This window comes from Bufo gargarizans, chromosome 4, assembly GCF_014858855.1.
Source record: "Bufo gargarizans isolate SCDJY-AF-19 chromosome 4, ASM1485885v1, whole genome shotgun sequence".
NCBI lineage: Eukaryota > Metazoa > Chordata > Amphibia > Anura > Bufonidae > Bufo > Bufo gargarizans.
Genome location: NC_058083.1, coordinates 216,831,620 through 216,853,741, shown reverse-complemented (window position 1 = coordinate 216,853,741; position 22,122 = coordinate 216,831,620). Strand labels below are relative to the sequence as shown.

Here is a 22,122-nt window from a genome sequence, read left to right as displayed (position 1 = left end):
CAAAAAAAAAAAAACACACTGGTCAAAGAGGACTGTCATTGAGGGGTTAAAAGCCACCCTGAATAATTAAACAACCTCACAAGATACTTTAGGAAGCCAAATCCAATCACCAAGGGAGGCTATAAACATTGGTATGCAACTGGTTCAGTAATCATCTTGAGGAATGCTAAAAATGCTGAAATTAAGAGGTGTCAATCAAGGACATATATTCAGAATTTCTAGGGTCTAAGGAACGTGCAACCACAATGTAGTTTGGATCTCAAAATGAAATAATTGTATTATGCAAATAGTTTTCCGCACGCCTCCTTCACGACTGGACATGAGGCAAATAATCACGTGGTAGAATAGTGTGTGCGTGTATACAAAGGGCCACGCTTCATGGAAATAGAGGACTGGACAGGCAAGTGGAGCTAGACTACAGCAGTGCATGCAAACCAGGGATTCCCCCAAGAGCCTATTCTCGTGCAGATCCGCCCAGAGACCACTAACTGAAGCCCAGCAGGAGACATCTCACCTAGCCATACAAATGGTAACACAACATTTGTGGAAGGCATCCCGCTGCTATTGTACAAGGGAAGGGTTTGCATCTGCAAACAAAGGTTAACTTAATCGCAAAAGCAACAATATAGACAAAGTAAAAAAAATATATAAAAAAACGCAAGATAGTAGAAACCTCTTGTACTGCTCCACTGCGGCTTTCTGACATATCCCAAAGCATTCTCCGTCTCATTACCAATTCCATGCAATAAAGTAGCTGACAGCAGATCACATTAACGCAATATGACCCATTTACCGCAAAGCAAGGCATACAAGGTGTTAAATGTCCCTGATAGAAATATCCCTTTATGACCGATAGGTGCAGATCCCATCCATCTTTATTAAAGCCGCACTTGGGCAGATTGTTTTCTGGAACCCGTTCTGGAAAAAGGTGGCATTTTCAGGATATCCCATCAATATGCATTAATAAATGTCTTTCAAGGACCAACTGTACAGGCAATCAAGAATGACCAGTTTGCCCCAATGACTGCCTGATCAGGAGCAGAGGTGAGAGCTGTATTTACATACAGCCATCACCCCCACTGTATGGAGACTAGCGATTGCTACAGTGAATGATCCTCATACAGATTCACAGTTTCTGGGAAGCAGATACCTGTTTAAACAGAACGTACTTGGGCCCAGAAACAACAATTTTGGCGTCTACATCAATAATGCTGGAGAAGGGTGGCACCTTTACAAAGGGCAATTATTGTAATGCTCCTTACAGATAAATGCCCAAGTTATCGTCCCTTGGAAAACCGTCAAGCAATAAGGCTATTTTCACACCAGCGGCAGGACGGAGCTGACAGGCTGTTCACCTAAAAGTACTGCATGGCCTCTCACTGCGAACTGCCCCGGAGCTCCTCCCCGTCCACAAGTATGGTATAGTGAACAGCCTGTCGGATCCGTCCTGCCACTAGTGTGAAAGTACCCTAAAACGACTAAAAATAATTTCCTCCTGGCCACGAATGCTTATCCACAGTGAGATGATCGCTGTTAGGGATGAGTGAATCGACTTCGGCTGCTTCATACGAAGTCGATTCGCATAAAACTTTGCTGTAATACTGTTGTTCATCTCATGTGCATGACCGCCAAGTTAGGCTACTTTCACACTTGCGGCAGTGTGATTCGGCGGGCAGTTCTGTCTGAACTGGCCGCCGGATCCGCCGCTGACTGAAAGCATTTAGGAGACGGATCCATCTCACAAATGCATTGCAAGGACGGATCCGTCTCTGCTTGTCATGCGGACAGACTGATCCGTCTTGGACATTTTTACCGGTCTGCGCATGCGCAGGCCGGATCCGGCATTCAGGCAAGTATTCCGTTTTGTTCGCCGGAGAGAAAACCGTAGCATGCTGCGGTTTTCTCTTTTGCCTGAGCAGTCAAAACGACTGAACTGAAGACATCCTGATGCATCCTGAACGGATTACTCTCCATTCAGAATGCATGGGGATATGCCTGATCAGTTCTTTTCCGGTATAGAGCCCCTAGGACGGAACTCTATGCCGGAAAAGAAAAACGCACGTGTGAAAGTACCCTTACATGAGAAGGACAATTCCAGCAGTTGCCAGCTGAGGACAGATTTGTCTAAAGGCTCAGTAACAAACCCATGTAAGCAGGCCTTCACCGATAGCCATACTAAGAGGGTGCCTATGGAGACTTATGGACTTCATAAAAGGATTAATACAGTATTATTTTTAACAGGTTGCATCACATCCCTAGTTGCTCATCATTTTAAAATGCTTTTTTTTTATCCCACAGCCCATTTTTGTAGCATTGTGTGCTTTTTCCAGCATCTTTGAAGTTTTATAAAACAGCCTATGTATAAAACCAATTTGGGGGAAAAAACGCTGCAGGAAAGAGGGCGCCACAAAAATGCCCAAGACCAAAGCACTGTATATGTAGACTTGAATGCTTTGCTATGAACCGTCAAGGTCACAGCGTTTTAAAGGCAAACTAAATAAATTCAGTAAAAGCCTAACACAATTAGCCGTGAGCTATGACACAGGAGACCTTTCACAGCTTCGTAGCAGCACCGGATTCATCAACATATGGGGACCGTAACCTCCACACATATGAAGGGTATGACCATACATGCCACATATTTACTGCAGTGGATTTACATGTGGAAAATCCAGTGGCGGTGGCAGACAAGTGGTGTGTGCCATAATATGATAAATAAGCACACCAATCCACACACAATACAGATGTGAGCTCGGCCCTACAGAAAACAATGGGCTAGGGGGCGGTCTACAAAAAAAAAAAAAAAAGGAGGGAGAAAATGCTTGAAATTGAAGTCCAACAAGATGGATCCTAGGTTACCAAACATAAGGGCTTGTTCCCACGACCATGTGAAGCGCGTGCTGTGGACCACAAATTGCGGTCCGCAATGCACGAGCACCGTCTGTGGGGCAGCCGCATGGGGAAATCGAAGACCCATTCACTTGAATGGGTCTGCAAGCCGTCCGTTCCGCAAAAAGATAGAGCAAGTCCAATCTTTTCTGCGGTGCGGAAGCACAGAATGGAACCCAAAAAAGCACTCTGTAGTGCTTTGTTCTGTGCTTCCGTCCCCCATCTCCAGATTTGCAGACCCAATGAAGTGAATGGGTCCGCATCCGTGATGCAGAATGCACACGGAACGGTGCCCATGTATTGCGGATCGGCAAATGAGGTCCGCAATACAGCAACGGGCAGCCAAAGACAAATGAGCCCAAACTGACCTGCATTCCAATAATTACTACCTGCACGCCACTTCATAACAGTGCATAAGCCAACATTCACATGGGGCAGGTGCCTGCTGCAGAAACAAGTCCATTTACATGTATGGGAAAAATCTTCAGGTGCAGAAGACACTGCAACAAATCTGCCACGTGTGAATCTACCCTTAGGACGAGATATCTGCAATTGTATGGCTGCACACTTTAGAAAGAAGTCCTAATGCTGGGCATACAGCAAATACTAGAAAACTGTAATCGTACATGTACCACGCCAGATCCATTCACTTTGCTAGCCATTTCTGTAACCGCCACCGAGACAAGCACATACACTATTTAGTCCGGAAAGTATCACTTGCAAAAGGACACTCATTCCTGGCATCTGGCTCATATAAAGGTGTCACAGATTATTTGAGGGGGAAATCGCATTACCGTGGCACCATAAAACACTTGTTTGTGAGCAGCACATGGCCCTGGGTAAATAGAGATGTGCTGCCAACATACAAGGATGAATGATCGCATTAGTGATCCCCATAAGTCACCCCTCACTGCTGCATGGAAATGCACCTAACTGATGGGCAGGAATCAGGAGGGAACTTCATTTCAGATCACTGCCCACTTGCAGGCCTGTGTAACAGACCATAAATTGGGAACCTCTCTTTAAAGGGATTTTACGGAATTCATACCAGGGGTGAGCAACCTGTAGCACTCCAGCTGTTGTGAAACTACAACTCCCAGCATGCATACCTGCGCTGACCTTCACAGAACGCTCAGAAATAAGTGGAGCATGCTGGGAATTGTACTTTCACAACAGCTGGAATGTCGCAGGTTGCCCTCCCCTGTCCTATACCGATGACAGACCTTTCCTCAGGACAGGTCAGCAATATCTGATTGGCGGGGGAACCTGACTACTGGCATCCCCACAAATCAGCCGTTTTAAGAGGCCACAGGGAATAGGTAATCAAAATATGAATTGAGGAAAACCCCTTTAAATAAAGCATCTGCGCTCCCACAAATCACAGCTCTGATCAGAAACCACCAGAATTCTGCATTTACCTGTCCATGGTATTAGATAAAAACGTGATGCAACAAAACGCTGTAAAAGGTAATATTACACCAAAGTTCCTCGTCTCCTGACTGTAAACTCTTCGTTCCCTGGGTGCAGACCATGCAGAAGGTGGCCATACACATTCATGGCTGTAGGCTGAACTCTCCCTTCCCCATACACTCTCTGGTGAGCATGTCTCTGCCCTGAAGGGTGGAAGGGGAGTAAGCAGATACTGGACCATTCATGTGCTGGCTTATCTCCCATGAGAACAAGGAAACGGGTATGCTGAAAATTCAACATGTCTGATCCTTTTTTCCCAGAAGGATCAGCCCCTGAAGTCAGTGGGTTTAGCTAGTCTAATGGTCATTACTAGGATTACTCACAGGAAGTTTAGAAAAATCTTCCCACATCTAAAATGCAGTATCTCAATTTTTTATCACTTCTAAGACATGTACACGTATTTTAGCAGCACCTAAAATGTTTGTCAGTCAGTTACAGCCTGGTAATCAACGGAATAGGGACAAACAAGGACATCACCTACAATGATAAGCCTGAAACATACGAACATATGGGAACCAGGCAAAAACTATGCCACCAGCTCCTGCTGGATAACATGGCAGCATATTTCAGATACGTGACCCGACAACCCACAAGATATCAGCTGGAAAGGTTCTAAGATCAGACAGAAAAGGGTCTGGACTCATCAGCTGTTCCATGCATGAAGGCTATACAAGGTCCACCATGTGGGAGAGAGAAAGAACATACAAAATGTATCAAGCAAACACAGAATGCCCACACTTACATTTCCAGGCTGATCTTTCCTTCCACACGGTGTAACTGAGGCCACAATGGCCACACTCATCCACTGAAAGCTGATATAGGCCTGTCCCTTCCCCCAGCAGGCAGTCCCCTCCAGCCTGCACTTGGGAGGAGAAGTAGTAGGGAGAGTACATTACATATGAAAGGGGCAGCAGGATATGCAGACGGCTCCCACCCCCATCCCAAAAACAAACATTTCATGGAAGATCCAGGCCAAGAAAACAGTCATGGAGCAAGCATTCCTTCTCCAGAAACTGCAGATAACCCTGGATTACCAACTTCATATCCACAGGATATGCCTTAAATGTGGGTTCCTTTTTTTGGGGGACCTGGACCTATGTGGAGAACAGGAATCCCGAATGACATAGCACTACAACCGGATCCCTCACAGTGGTATTGAGCTGAAGACCATCCAAGGGCTCTACAATGATCAAAGTTTGGTTAAAGAGGTTGTGTTTGATAATGATGAACCGTCCTCAGGATAGGTCATCAATATCAGATCACTGGGGACCCTGTCAAATGAACGGGACAAAGTTGTAATCACACTGCCCCAAACACAGGATGATGCAGCACCACAGCATCTCCAAACAGCCGATCAGCAGGTATACCGGGAGTCCGTATACCGAAAGGTTATCAGTATCATTGCAGCACACTTCTGAGGTCAGACACCAGTCACCCCCGCAGAAGCACCACAGCCTTTTCACAACTTGCCAAGCACAGTGCCGTACATCGGCTGTGTTTGGTATCGCTGCCCAGCCCCATTCACTACAATGGCCATGCACCATATGACTGATAAACATGACATCACGCGGCCTAGGAAAAGCTGATCGGTAGAGGCAGATCAAACAGCCGATTGGCAGGGGTCCCGGGTGTCGGACCTCCAGCAACCAGATACTGATGACCTAGTCCTATCGAAAACCCCTTTTAAGGCTACTTTCACACTAGCGCTTGATCGGATCCGTTCTGAACGGATCCGATCATATTAATGCAGACAGAGGCTCCGTTCAGTACGGATCCGTCTGCATTAATAACTTAGAAAAATTTCTAAGTGCGCAAGATGCCTGAGCGGATCCGTTCAGACTTTCAATGTAAAGTCAATGGGGGACGGATCCGCTTGAAGATTGAGCCATATGGTGTCATCTTCAAGCGGATCCGTTCCCATTGACTTACATTGTAAGTCTGAACGGATCCGCTCGCCTCCGCACGGCCAGGCGGACAGCTGAACGATGCAAGCAGCGTTCAGCTGTCCGCCTGGCCGTGCGGAGGCGAGGCTGAACGCCGCCAGACTGATGCAGTCTGAGCGGATCCGCTCCATTCAGACTGCATCAGGGCTGGACGGAGGCGTTCGGGTACCGACGAACGCTAGTGTGAAAGTAGCCTAAGTAGAAAACGTGGAGTGCCAAGTGGTGCGGGAATAATAAAGAACCTTATAATATAGGTGCTTCACAGCCATGTGACACTCACCTAAAGCACAAACACATTACACATTTTCTAGTACAAAGCAAAAAAGGCTGCAGTAATCATAATTAACCAATTCACAAATTGATCTGTCATATACAAAAATGACTGCCATCTTCTGTGTGAAATCGGTCAAAGGTGATTGGACACCTCCAGTCAGATCACCCCCACAAGGCCACAGCTAAGCCTGACTTGCTCTTGACGATCGGACCACAGAGCAGAACCAGCAAATGCTACTTGGCAGACAGCACAGGACGTGCTACAACTGTCAACTGCCATGGTTGGTAGTTGTATTACTTTCTAGGCAGTGGCTTGTGCCGATGCAGGATGGTGGCCAAGTTGTCAATACCTGTACTGCTTCAGGTGTGGCCTAATGGAAAGAATGTGTTTGAGGGGTGGGGCGGGGGGGGGGGGGCAGCATAAAGTTGATGACAGGTTCCCTTTAAATACATACCTTTATTTATTCAGTTTGACGCTAAGGGGAAATAAAGGTTCTAAACAAAATGCTAATTAGGGCTTAAGTGCAAAGAGGGCAGGCCATAGCCATTCAGTGCACCCTAACGCCTCTGCTCTGCATACCTGGACACCCTCCCCTCTACTTGACTGACAAGGCCAGACATCATCACTTCAATGGGGCCCGCAAAAGATGCGGACAGTACAGTGTACTGTCTGCATCCGTTTGTCCGTTCCATTCGCAAAATTAGAGAACACACACTATTCTTTTCTGCATTATGGACAAGCATAGGACTGTTCTATTGGGGCCGGCCATTTTGCAAATTGCGGAACGCACAAGGCAGGCATCCATGTTTTGCACATCCTCAATTTACAGACCACAAAATAGCCAACAGTCATGTGCATGAGCCCTTAAAAGGACACTGACAGGCCATTAGAGCATATAAAGTGACATATATTCTTCTATTGGTCTTAATATGCTTAATTAAACTATACCATTAACACCCCTCGCTGCCTTTCCATTACTTATAAAAAGTGTTTTTATCAATATGCAAATTACCTTACTTTGTGCCCAAGGGGCTGTCCCTCACAGTTCTGTGCCCAGCCACGCCCCAACTGCCATCTTCTAGTGGCACCCAGCTCATTAGTATTCACTGAACAGCTTTTTTTTCTCCCGACGCGGCAAAATCTTGCGCGTGCCCCGTACTATCTTCCTGGCATCAGCTTCATCTTGTCTCTCCGTGCTTGCGCCGGATAAGGTCCCCGGCACCCTCCAGCTCCAGTAAAAGCTAGTATTGGGCATGCACGGGATTTCACTGTGTCGGGAGAAAAAAGCCGCCCAGTGCATTAAATACTAATGAGCTGGGCGGCACTAGGAGACGGCAGTTGGGGCGCGGCTGGGCACACAACTGAATGAGGGACAGCCCCTTGGGCACAAAGTAAGGTAATTTGCATATTGATAAAACCACTTTTCATCAGTAACGGAAAGGCAGCGAGGGGTGATAATGGTATCGTTTAATTAAGCATATTAAGACCAATAGAAGAATATATGTCACTTTATATGCTCTAACGGCCTGTCAGTTTCCCTTTAAGAGATAACAGAAGCGAGGTAACATCTCAAGACAGACATGTTAGACTTAAAGGGGTTGTCTGCCCCATGTTAAACTCAACTAAGCCCACGCATGTGTTTAATGTCAGCAAAGAAAGCTATTCACCTGCTCACCAGCACTACATCCAGCGCTAGAGGTCCAGTCCCCTGGGGACCATTAGTGTGACATCCAGTCTTGTCATAAGCACCGCTGCAGCCACTCACAAGCTTAAGCAGTCTTGTACTGCTTGAGGATATGCGCAGGCCAATAAAATGTCTTACAAGAACCTTTTTAGCAGCAATTTAGCAGGGAAAAAAAAATATTTTTCCATAAGTTTCGCTAGGATTGAGCAAATTGACCACCGGCTCATAGATCTGAAGGAGATTGGTTCAAATACTTTGATTTTAATGCCGTTCCCGTACAGCATTAAAATGTATTGGCTCAATGAAACCAACGCTCTTCTCCGAAGTCACGCGAGATTTTGGTCAATTCCTACTGTATTCACATGTGCATATTTAAAAGAAATTTAAAATAGCAATCTGAAGTGAGCTTTGGTATCAAGGTACCAGCCAGGACAAAAGCCCAGTTCGGATTGCTATTTTAATCAAATCGATCTTCTATCAAGCCTAGATTTCTAGAAAGACAAAAAAAAAATAAAAAAAATAATAATATGTTCTAAAGTGAAAATAAAATCTACAGAACACCTAACTCAAACTTCAATGAAGAAGTCCGGGTTTGGGTCTGGGTACCACATTCAGTTTTTTATCACGTGCAAAACGCATTGCACCTGCACGATAAAAACTGAACAACGCAACCCAATCAAAACGATGTGCGACGCTTCCGGAGCAAAGCCAGGGGCACCCGTGTGAAAGAGGCCTTAGGATGATGCCAATCTCGGTGTAGTCCAGATGTGAACACCTGCTCTTGTGAAGGAGGCCTAAAGGTTTCATGTAAATTGTAGTAGGTGGTGTAAGCATTACTACTCTAAGGGCCCTTTACACGGGCTGACAATTAAACAGATTATCGGCAACATCATTGGGTAATTGTATCTTTTGTGCAGCACAAAAGATAGTTTCCCAGTGGCGGACCGAGGTGTGTAAACCTGATCTCCTGCCGTGGAAGAGCGATGTCATCAGTGATCACTCCTCCCCATACTCTGGAGATTGGTGCAGGTAAATACAATGGTCTCCTCTGTTAGCGATCAGCAGATTGTCGGGAAGGAACGTTTCCTTCCCAACAATCTGCTTGTACATCTTCCTGAATAAAGGGACCATTAGGCAAGGGCTACAGGGGGACATGCAGGAGCTGTAAAATATGGCTACCATGGAAAGCAGCAGAGCAGTCCAGTGATTTTAGGGCGAGTCCCTGGATAGGCAGGGTAAAGCTACACGGTACGGGGCGACAATGCAGGTGTTTGGGAAAGAAGTGTTCCTTCCTGACAATCGGATCGGCCATAAAGTCATCAGCTATTAGATGTGTTTAGCCAGCTATACAGAATAGTAGAATTCCCCTTTTTTTGGGGGGTGGACATACACCTCTAAGGACATTAACCACTACAATTTGTGCAATCAGTAGAAAGGCATCAGAGCCCACCCATTTGACCCCAATAGCGGAAGCCATCTTACATGAGCGAGTGTGAATATATATTTTACACACACACACACACGGGCACATTTATTAAGACCCGCATTTTAGACGCCCATAGCTGGAGGTGGTTCCGCCAAAGTAATGAAGAGTTGTCGGCCTCTCCATAACTTTGGCGCATCCAGCGCCAGTTCTAAATGTAAAACATCTGTTAAATTAGAAGCATTTCAGATTAGTGAATGACTCCCATACTATATTATTCACACATTACACGTCTTCAGAGGAACGGGCCAGGTCCAATGGGAAAGCAGTCACCCAAATGTGTGCTAAGCATGAAGGGGTTTAGATTGTGCTTGTGGAAGTTTCTAAAGCTTTCAATAGCTGTAAAAGAAAGTTCTGAAGCACATAACAGAAGGCTATTATTACATAGGACAGAAAGCCTTGCATGACAATAGGCGTGCATTGTACTCCGGCCGCACCACACGGACCATCTCACACAAACACCGCTTATCCCAGCTCCAAATATTAGCATTTTCTACATATTTTGGTGTAGATCAGACGGTCACACTACAAAGGCATTTCCTCCGAGAACGTTATGTCTTCACAAGCAGCCGACTTTGACTGAGAAAAAAATAAATAAAAATCAGTTCCATTCATCCGAATGGGTTGTTTTGGCAGGAAGCACATGGGTTTCTGCAGGTCTCATTCAGTTGCAGAAATTTTCTGCAAACCAATCTGCCAGATGTGAACACAGCCTTAGGCTACTTGCACACGTTGTGGATTATGTAGAGATTATGTGGAGAAACTGCAGCTTAATACCGTACCAGCAAAGTGAATGAGATTTGACTCATCTTGCATACACTGCAATCCACAGCATGTCAATGGCTTATAATCATTAGTGCAGATGTCACCATTTGCAATGCAATTGGGGCAAATCCGCATCAAACCCACAAAATCCGCATGTAAAACCAGCAGGTTTTGTTGCAGAAACACAGAAATTCTCTTTGTGCATACACACCCGAGTGCAGGTAGCCTAAGGCAACTTTCACACTTGCGGCAGAGTGATCCGGCATGCAGTTCCGTCACCGGAAATGCCTGCCGGATGCGGCAATCTGCATCCAAACGGACAGCATTTGTAGACTGATCCGGATGCGGATCCGTTTTACAAATGCATTGGAAGAACTGATCTGTCTCTCCAGATTTCATCCGGAGAAACAGATCCATTATATATTTTTTTTCTTCACATTTCTACCAGTGTGCGCATTGCGGTATTTTTAATGCCGGATCCGGCACCAATACATTTCCATGTAAATTAATGCAGGCCAGGCATTCCAGCAACTGATCGGGAATTTTGGACAGAAATAATACCGCAGCTTGGGGATCTGTCTGACAAATGCATTGAAATTCCGGATCAGTCTCTCCGGAAAAACTGATCTGGTATCAATTTTTTCGCATTTTTAAAGATCAGTTTTGCCAGAACACTAGGTACCGGATCCGGCATTTATTTCAATGGAAATGCCGAATTCGGCATTATGGAATTTTGGCCGGAGAAAATACAGCAGCATGCTTCAGTATTTTCTCCGGCCAAATACTGTAAGAGGGACTGTACTGAAGACATCCTGAACAATTCAGAATGCATTACGATAAAGTTTTTTCCCGGTATTAAGCCCCTAGGACAGAACTCAATACCGGAAAAGAATAACGCTAGTGTGAAAGTACCCTAAAGGGCCCTTTACATGGGCCGAGTCAAAGAATCTCTAACGAGCATTCATAGGGACAATTGTTAGCAATATATCTGGTGGTGTAAGTGTACTACCAATTACCCAATGAACAAGCAAAACGCTTCTTCATCGGGTAATCCGATTGTTTGTGCAGACACAAAAATCTGCATTTGCAGGAGGCGAATTTCCGGTTATGAAATTAGTTTGCTGGTAAAAGGTGAATTGTGTTATGGATTTCATTACCACGGACCATAATGCAATTCTATGACGGAATGCATAATGGAAGTCTATGGCCTGCGTAACGGATCCGTCCGCTTTCCGTTGCGCAGGAGAGGACTCCCCTACATAACGAAAAGGGGACGGATCTGTTTTGCAGCCCATAGACTTCTATTATGACGGAATGAATGACGGAATATCTCTAAAGGCATTCCCTTATGCATGCCATCATACAATTGCGTTATGGATTCAGTTACCACGGACCATAACACAACTCACCTTTTACCAGTAAACAAAGCGTGAGCAAATTTCAAAATATGAAATTCGCTCATCTCTACCAGCGGCATATCGTGCCTTAGCGATCGCTCCAACCCATTCTCTGGAGGAGATTGCTGCATGTAAAATGAGCTGGTCTCCTCCACCAGCGAGCAGATTGTCGGGAAGGAACACTTCCTTCCCGACAATCTGCTGCTCTGTCGTCCTGTGTAAAGGGACCTTTAAAGGGGTTGTGCAGAGGCTTAAGGCCTCATGCACAGTTTTTGCGTCTCGGATGCAGACCCATTCACTCCATGTGCTGTCCGCATCCGTTGCAAAGCCCTGCAAAAAGATAAAAATATATAGCATGTCCTATTCTTGTCCGTTTTGCGGACAATAGGCATTTTTACAATGGGACGCCCATTCCGCAAATTGCAAGAAGGCACACGGACAGCTTTCGTTGTTTGCGGACCGAAAATAAAATAAAACACGGTCGTGTGCATGAGGCCTAATACTGATGAATGGGACAAACAGTTGAAATTACGCTGCTCTACCTCCTACAAAGGAGACCCAGGTAATTTTGAAGAGGAAGCACAAGCGGTGCTACCCCTTCATACAGCTGATCAGCAGGGGATTCAGATCGCCATCCGATCCGATATTGATCGCCTATCCTGAGGATGGATCATCAATATTAAACCACTGCACAACCCCTTTCAGCAGCCCAAGAAGTTAAATGAGTAGCTGCACTTCTCTACCAAACTACTTCTTTTCATTTTCCAAAAGTCCTAAAAAATTAGTAGGAATCCAAGTGTCTGGCCTTTGTTTACCTGTACTGCAGTGATGACATCATGTATGTCCACGTTACCACTGCAGCCAATCACTGGCCTCAGCAGTCTTGGGTCATACATTCAGGCATCACCCTGAAAATAAAACTGCCCCCAGCTGCACCTACTAACCTGGAGGTCATTGTACATCTTCTTGGCCACTGATTTATGCTGTATATACACTCATGAGCATAAATAAACTGAAAATAATCTTGTGTACTAAACGGTCTGGAAAGAAGTGCATAAAGTCATGGAAAGTGACCCTTTACTAAGAATATTTCATGTAAACAAAAGGGGCTAGGGAAATTTAGTGAAACCCCATTAGGAGAGTGCCACTTTCACCACTGAAGTATCTTAATTAGCTACCACATTTTGACAACGGAGACAAAAATTCCCAAATTCATCAACATATCCACGTGGGTGGCACAAAAGTCACTGGCTTCCAACTGTCTGGGAGAATACACCAAGCATGCCAAGCAGCTGCCGACATTCTGTTAGTGGGCAAATAAGCAGTTGGATTTTACTAGCAAGTCAAGAGGCAGCATACGTCTTATGTGGTAGTCTTGGCCGACATCTTAAAGAATTGCCTGCTACAAGAAACAACTAGTCATGAATAGGATAGGTCGTCAATATAAGCTTTTAGAAGAGGCTGGCACTGAGTCACCATACATCAGTCACATGGCCTAGGTACAGCTCACTCCCAATGATGTGAACGGGGCTGAGCTGCAATACTAAGCACAGCCACTATACATACCATGTAGGGCGCTGTGCTTGGAAAGCTGCTGGGAGCTGGCTGCACTTACAATTTCTCCGGTGAGCAGCAGAGGTTCCCAGAACAGCAGATCGGGGCTCGGACCCTCGCCGATGTGATAATGATGACCTAGCCCGAGGATCGGTCACTACTTTTACCTGAATAAACTAACCATCTCAATTTACGTGTAAAGTGAAGCCCCTAAATATCAGCTAGTGTTGACCAGGCCTAAAAAGCCCACTCTCAGTGGAATTTGCCAACGGAATTTTGGTGCAGACACTGCACCAAAATTCAGCCGGTGGCCAAGAGGTGTCTGCCTCCCATTGGCTCCGATGAGCGGTACCTTGAAACCGAACCAGAGTTCGTGATTTTTTTTTTACAGTATAAATCAATTTCTAAAGTTATTATGCGAATGCTCTCGCAAGACTTCGCAAAGTAATAACTTCGGCTCATTGGAGCCAATACATGCAGTATTCAAACAAAGTAATATGCGAATCATAAGTCGATTCGCTCATCCCTAGTTATGACCACCCTGCAATCCAGTAGCAGCAGTGGTCGTGCTTGCACACTAGAGGAAAAAGCACTGACCTCTGGTGGACACCTTGTATCTGAGCTGTACGGAGTTACTGTAACTCCTGGATATGAACATTGTATATTGTGAATAAATGAAGCAATATGGACTACAACAATACATTAGGGCTCTTTCACACTTGCGTTCTTTTCTTCCGGCATAGAGTTCCGTCGTCGGGGCTCTATGCCGGAAGAATCCTGATCAGGATTATCCTAATGCATTCTGAATGGAGTGAAATCCGTTCAGGATGCACCAGGATGTCTTCAGTTCCGGACCAGAACGTTTTTTGGCCGGAGAAAATACCGCAGCATGCTGCGCTTTTTGCTCCGGCCAAAAATCCTGAAGACTTGCCGCAAGGCCGGATCCGGAATGAATGCCCATTGAAAGGCATTGATCCGGACTTAAGCTAAACGTTGTTTCGGCGCATTGCCAGATCCGACGTTTAGCTTTTTTAGAATGGTTACCATGGCTGCCGGGACGCTAAAGTCCTGGCAGCCATGGTAAAGTGTAGCGGGGAGCAGCATACTTACTATGCGTGCGGCTCCCGGGGAGCTCCAGAGTGACGTCAGGGCGCCCCAGGCGCATGGATGACGTGATCACATGGACACGTCATCCATGCGCATGGGGCGCTCTGACGTCACTCTGGAGCGCCCCGGGAGCCGCACGGATGGTAAGTATACCGCTCCCCCACTCCTACTATGGCAACCAGGACTTTAATAGCGTCCTGGGTGCCATAGTAACACTGAAAGCATTTTGAAGACGGATCCGTCTTCAAATGCTTTCAGTACACTTGCGTTTTTCCGGATCCGGCGTGTAATTCCGGCAAGTGGAGTACACGCCGGATCCGGACAACGCAAGTGTGAAAGAGGCCTTAGTAAGTGCCTTGTATTAACTTTCTCTACATGATAAATGCCATTAGCTGAAGTTACACAAGCCCCACACTGCACGAGCTCAGGAGTCCTCACAGTATAGGTAGCAAGCTTCAATTATCCAGGAAGGCAGCCACATCTCATGAACATCGAGACTCCAGCGCCTGGGTCATGCTGGAAGTTCTCCCCAGGGATTTTAAGAAAATGACTGGGCCAAAAGACATAAGCCCCTACAAATGCTACATTAGTGATGATCTGGCGGACAATCTGCCTGTGTAATACACCCTTACACTACATACCGCCTCTCCTCAGCATGAAATGGCTGCTCACAGGCAACAGAATAAAATTCCTCTGTACAGCAGTTTGAGGAACATAAATTACTACATCAATGGATGTCCATGTGACAAAACACCAGGTAGAGCACGCTGTGGAGAGGGGAAAAAAAAAGGGCGATAAATTGAACATTTAACCTTGATTTAAATTGAACATTTGGGGGGGCGCGACTCATGGCATAGCACCGGGTGTTATACCAATGGTTTGATCATATTTTCAGTTCTGCGCTTTCTAAAATACCCCAGGCAGTGCAGGCTGTATACTGGTGCGGCCTGGCCCACATGTATACACCCCAGGCAGTGCAGGCTGTATACTGGTGCGGCCTGGCCCACATGTATACACCCCAGGCAGTGCAGGCTGTATACTGGTGCGGCCTGGCCCACATGTATACACCCCAGGCAGTGCAGGCTGTATACTGGTGCGGCCTGGCCCACATGTATACACCCCAGGCAGTGCAGGCTGTATACTGGTGCGGCCTGGCCCACATGTATACACCCCAGGCAGTGCAGGCTGTATACTGGTGCGGCCTGGCCCACATGTATACACCCCAGGCAGTGCAGGCTGTATACTGGTGCGGCCTGGCCCACATGTATACACCCCAGGCAGTGCAGGCTGTATACTGGTGCGGCCTGGCCCACATGTATACACCCCAGGCAGTGCAGGCTGTATACTGGTGCGGCCTGGCCCACATGTATACACCCCAGGCAGTGCAGGCTGTATACTGGTGCGGCCTGGCCCACATGTATACACCCCAGGCAGTGCAGGCTGTATACTGGTGCGGCCTGGCCCACATGTATACACCCCAGGCAGTGCAGGCTGTATACTGGTGCGGCCTGGCCCACATGTATACACCCCAGGCAGTGCAGGCTGTATACTGGGCTGGATGTATTCCTACCGATTGTTTGCATCTCCCCTCTAGTGTTGGAGCGATTCTGCAAGGCTCTACATCTCTGGAGAAATAGGCACATAGACACCCCAGTATATCCTACATGGAACACGTTTAACACTTTCTCCCTTTTCCCTGCCTTTATATCTTTATTTTAAAAGTATGGGCGTTTTTGCACATGGAAATACAGTTATATATTTTTTTACCCCATAAGATGCACATTTTTCCCTCCAAAGTGGGGGGAAAACATCACTGCGTCTTATGGGGTGAATACTTATGAGCGATTACATTATGGAGGCGATCATTAGTACTGGAAGACCGGGAAAAGTTGAATGCAGCGCTCCCTGGTCCTCTGCCGAGCACAGCATGAGGGCGTTCTGCAACCTCACGCTTTGCGGCGTCTGGTCACAGCACAGCTGCAGCAGGAAGGAGAGCGCTGAAGGTGAGGAGCGGAAACATTTGGAGCAGGAGAGGCAAGTTGATTTATTTTTTTTATTGTATGTGATCTGAGCAAGGGGGCATGTACTGCGGCATGTAGGGGGTACTGCTCTGAGGTCTGAATGGGGTTCTTATTTATATTGGGGCTTTTATCTCAGGTCTAAATGGTGGTTATTTACAATGGGGATCTGAGCAGAGGTCTGATTGAGGGTCTTATTTAAGGTCTAATGAAAAATATTTTTTTTTCTTATTGTCCTCCTCAAACCTAGGTGTGTATTATAAGCCGATGCGTATTATAGGGGGAAAAAATACGGTTCATTTGGGGGGGGGGGGGGGAAGGGATTTGAATTAAATTTTTAAAAATATCTTTATGGTGGAAAATAGCCTGAAAAATAACAATCCATACATTTGCCTTGAAATAACGCAATAAATACCGCAAGCAATTTAGAGGGCTTTGAGGGTTTTTTCTAGCCTTTTCACACTAACGTCAGCACAGTACAAACTTGTTTCTCTGAAGTGGTTTATTTCTTTGAGGGCAATAGTTTTGTTTTTGTTTTCTTTGAACTGCAGACTTTTTTGCCCCTTTTGTCCCATAGACATCCAGCTTTTTGGCCCTGCTTGAAGAAAACACAAGTGGTAATGTAAACCGAGTAGATTTTTTGTTGTTGATACTGATACAGCGTGTAATACAGTGCTAACAGTGGGTGAAATTAGACAAATCTCATGTACACTTAGCTTTTTGTCTTAAGTACAGAAATTGACCCGATGTGCAGATTTTGAAATCCGCAACATGTCAATTGTGTTTTTCTTGTGCAGATTTAACTCTAAGGCATCTTTCACACGGACGTCATGTTTTTTGCCCGGATAAGATGCAGGTGTGTTGCGGGAAAATACGTGATTTCTTTCCACGCAAGTGCAAAACATTGTAATGCGTTTTGCATGCGTGAGAAAAATCGTCATGTTTGGTACCCAAACTTCTTCACAGAAGTTCGGGCTAGGTGTTGTGTAGATGGTATTATTTTCCCTTATAACATGGTTATAGGGGAAAATAATAGCATTCTTAATAAAGAATGCATACTAAAATAGGGCTGGAGGGGTTAAAAAAAAAATTAGATTTTTTTTAACTCACCTTAATCCACTTGATCGCGCAGCCGACATCTCTTCTGTCGTCTTCTTTGCTGTGCACAGGAATAGGACCTTTGATGACGTCACTGTGCTCATCACATGGTCTAATCACATGGTTCATCACCATGGTAAGGGACCATGTGATGCGACGTCACCACATGTCCTTAGCCGGCAGCTCAACATGAAAGACAGATCCGCAACTACACGATCAAGTAGACTCTGCGAGTTCATTTTTAATTTTTTTACCCCTCCATCACTATTTTACTTTGCATTCTGTATTCAGAATGCTATTATATTCCCTTATAACTATGTTAAGGGAAAATAATACAGATCGGGTCCTCAGCTCGATCGTCACCTAGCAACCATTTGTGAAAATAGCACCACATACGCACTTGCTTGCGATTTTCACGCGGCCCCATTAACTTCTATGGGGCCTGCGTTGCGTGAAAAACGCAGAATATAGAGCTTGCTGCGATTTTCACAAAACGCAGAAGTGATGCGTGAAAAATCACAGCTCATGTGCACAGCCCCATAGAAATGAATGGGTCAGGATTCAGTGCGGGTGCAATGTGTTCACCTCACGCATTGCACCCGGACAGAATACTTGCCCGTGTAAAAGGGACCTAAGGGTTATTTCACACTTTTTGTTAAATGCCACTGCAGTTTGAGGCAAAACGCCAAAGTAGATTAAAGAGAGGAATGGAAAATATAAAGAGAAAGAAGAGCTTCTCCTCCTCTGCTGGATCCACATCTGGCTGTGGCTTCAAAAACAACAGTGGTACTTTTCTAAAAATGCCACATGTGAAACCACCCCAAAGGGATGTCCTGCTCTGCCTGCTGATGAAGGCGGATACAATAAATAAAATCTGGGATTAAAAGGTGAATGACTCAATTTGAGTTCAATCTGACATTAAAATGCCAAAGGAATCCAGATTTTTTTGTGAATTTAAGATTCAGGTAGAATTGATCTAGACCTGAATCAGTCCAAATTTTCTGCAATTTACTCACTTCTACTCAGGACGTATTACAAAAACTACAGCCCCATCTGGGCCCCCTTTACAGTCTTGCTTGTTAAAATGGGGTTGTGGGTGCGTGGGGTACTTCATGATCAGTGGGATCCCAAGGGGTAAAACTCCCAATGATAATAAAGGAGCATATCCTAGGACCAAGTCCTCACTTTAAAGGGTATATTCACACTAGTGTTTTTAATTTTCCAGCATATAGTTCCGTCACAGTGGCTCTATATCGGAAAAGAACTGATCAGGCATATCCCCATGCATTCTGAATGGAGAGTAATCCGTTCAGGATGCATCGGGATGTCTTCAGTTCAGTCTTTTTGACTGATCAGGCAAAAGATAAAACAGTAGCATGATACTGTTTTATCTCAGGCGAAAAAAAAATGAAGACTTGCCGGAATGTCGGATCTGGCATTTTTCCCCATAGGAATGTATTAGTGCCGGATCAAGCCTTCAAAATACCGGAACGCCGGATCCCTCCTTCCGGTCTGCACATGCGCAGACCGGTAAAAATGTGAAAAAAGATTCAAGACTGATCCATCTTTCCACATGACAAGCGGAGAGACGGATCTGCATCCGGATGAGTCTCAAATGCTTTCAGTCACATCCAGATCGGCGGATCCGGTGGGCAGTTCCGACGACGGAACTGCTTGCCGGATCACACTGCCGCAAGTGTGAAAATAGCCTAAGATGGGACCTTTTAAAGTTCCCAACTTATAAATCTACACACCATTATATAAATGGTACTGCTGATATCTTGTGGCAGTGCTGGAAACCAGGACCCTGCAATCCGCCATTTTACCAAAACCCCTTAAAGACGCCATTTCTAGAGAAATATTGACCACCTATGTTAACAGTGAAAGCAGACTAGTAGCAGTACTGTGATAACCATACAACGCTGACCATGCACTCTGTAGTCTCCACCATCCTCCTAGACACGTGCCACCCCACTGTGCTAGTAAGAGGAGTGAAACCCAGACTATACTGAATGCCCAACGTATATAGAAGATAAGCCAGAAAACCTCACTGGCTGGCCACCATCTCTGCCGCTCTCCGAATCCCATCAACAGGAGGCAAGCATCAACCTCTAGCTTTGTACATCTTTGGGGGCATTATTTATTTTTTTTTTTTAGATTCTTACATTGCACATTACATTGAAAACATTAAACCGTGAAAAAGCAGCCTTTTTTTAACGGCAGTTTCCAGAACTGTTGCAGTCTAGGGTTCTATGCACATGACTTTTTTTACGGACCGTGAATAACTGCCAGAAAAAATAAAAATAAAATAGTATGTGTTGTATTTTGTCTATTTTCATGAGAGCCGCCATACAATTCAAGAGAACCATTTCTAATGGCTGTTTTATGAGAAAAAAAAAAAAAAGCTAAAAACTGCTGTTAAAAATGTACCATTTAGATAACATTATAATGGCCGTTAAAAACGAGCCTTTTGAATTCTTATGGGGGTCCATCAAAATGGACAAAAATAGGAAGAATCCAATTTTTTGACGGCTGGTTATTCATAGCCTGCTAAAAAATAAACGTGAATACATCAGTTTCTCTCTGTCGTGGGAGCCATGGCTAGGAGGAAAAAGAAAGTGCACATTACACTGCACATAGCCGCGTGCAATGAGTTCTATCCAGACTGGAAGAAAAGCTTAGGGTACTTTCACACTAGCGGCGCTGGATTCCGACAATCTGGATGCAAACGGACCCCGATGCGGATCGTCTCACAAATGCATTGCAATATTGGATCTGTCTCTGGTTGTCATCCAGAATCCGTTTTCCGGATGGCATTAATGCAATTCAGGCAAGTTTTCCGGAATTTTGCCCATAGATAAAACAGTAGCATGCTGCGGTATTATCTCCATCCTCAACAGTCAAAAAAAACTTAACTGAAGACATCTTGAAGGGTTTGCCCTCTATTCAGAATGCATGGGGATATAACGGATCAGTTAATTTTCCGGTATAGAGCCCCTGTGACGGAACTCCGTGCCGGAAAAGAAAAACGCTAGTGTGAAAGTACCCTTACACGAAAATGTAAGAAAATACACTGCAGCAGTCGCCAAGATACATGTCAGCGCCACCAATATACCGCCATATCACCAAATGTCCACAGCAAAAACCAGTGCAGCCCGTCATGAAAGCCCGCTGGTAAACACAAAACTAGGGTACAGACGCAGGGAGTAACAACTCCCATCAGACATCCTGATCGTTCACTGCGAGACATAGCTATTGGGAAAGAATGAAAAGATCCTCATGCACTCTACCCCCTCCCCCATATTTACACACTGCAAGCCTAGGAGGGGGCAGCGACATACTGAGCCCGACATGCATGCCCACATCATACGCTGAACACAAAGGGCAGTTCCATGCGATACTTGAGGGCACCCAGGAGGTGAAAGGTCACATGCCCTGGCATGCAGCACACCAGTAATGCCCATGGAGAGCAGCCTCACCACCAGGCATGCCGGTACATCACATGGCAGCTGTAGTGGTCAGCTAGACCACTATAAACAAAGGATGCCAAGCAGGTAGCCCATGTTCTATCTAAACCCACTGCCCGGTGCTCCACCCAGGCCTCACCCGGGAGTGAAAGCGACGTGACGAGGATGGCGAGCCCCACCAGAGGTGACAGTCACCTGCCGCCGGCTGTGGTGCCCCCATTGTTCCTCCTGTCACCCTCACCGGGGATCACAGTAATGCCTGCAGGGGAGCCGCGGAGCCATGAGAGCCCGGCGGTGACATATGACGTCATGGTGGACGTGTGATGTCATTCATTCGCGGCAGGCATGGCCAGGCACTGCCATACGGTGGGGCCAACCGCGACAGAGGTCACACCGGAGACTATTCACACACGTGGAAAAAAACGGCCAAGATGACAGTTACTATACCGGGGCCGGGCACAAACGCCGGCTGCCACACTGAGGGCTGGCAGGGCTGAGGGCCCGCACCACACAAGGTGGACATAACCGACAAAAGACACACATATCATGCCGGACTGGGCACATAACCAAGCAATACCAGGCGGACAGCTGCCTCGGACCTGTGGGAACGTACGAGACGAAGGATGGTGATGGATTGCGAGCAGGGCCCCACCAGGTCTCACCTGCTCTCCTCAGTCCGCGCAGCCGGGCGCAGCCGCACCAGCCAGATGGTCCATTTCCGGATCCCGGCGCCGAACTACGCAGGCGCACACACTGTCCACGTGACCGAAATGAACGGAAGGGGAGGAGCGTCAGAAACGCTGCGTCGCCTTCCTTGCCGGGCACGTGATGAGTGTGCGACATAAGCGTGTAGAGGGCGTGATTGCTGTCACATGACTAATAACCGGCGGAAGTACTGAGTGCATGTCTAGTGATGCAGGCGCCTGAATGTGTGCACTGTGCAGCTAGGGCAGACCAGCAGTGATGGAGCGAT

General features: G+C 46.1%; 1 protein-coding gene across 3 annotated transcripts in view; it reads right to left on the bottom strand.

Annotated features, from left to right (window-relative positions):
* EIF4G1 (eukaryotic translation initiation factor 4 gamma 1) overlaps nucleotides 1-21,918 on the bottom strand; it is a 66,466-nt gene extending 44,548 nt beyond the window's left edge. Inside the window, exon 1 of one of the 3 annotated variants that reach the window (XM_044292501.1) lies at nucleotides 21,812-21,918. The gene's annotated coding sequence lies outside the window, so the exon portion shown is untranslated. Of the gene's footprint in view, nucleotides 1-21,726 lie in introns of all 3 variants that reach the window. The other 2 variants (XM_044292502.1, XM_044292503.1) reach the window with 2 other exon arrangements.
* Between the last annotated feature and the right edge of the window lie 204 nt (nucleotides 21,919-22,122).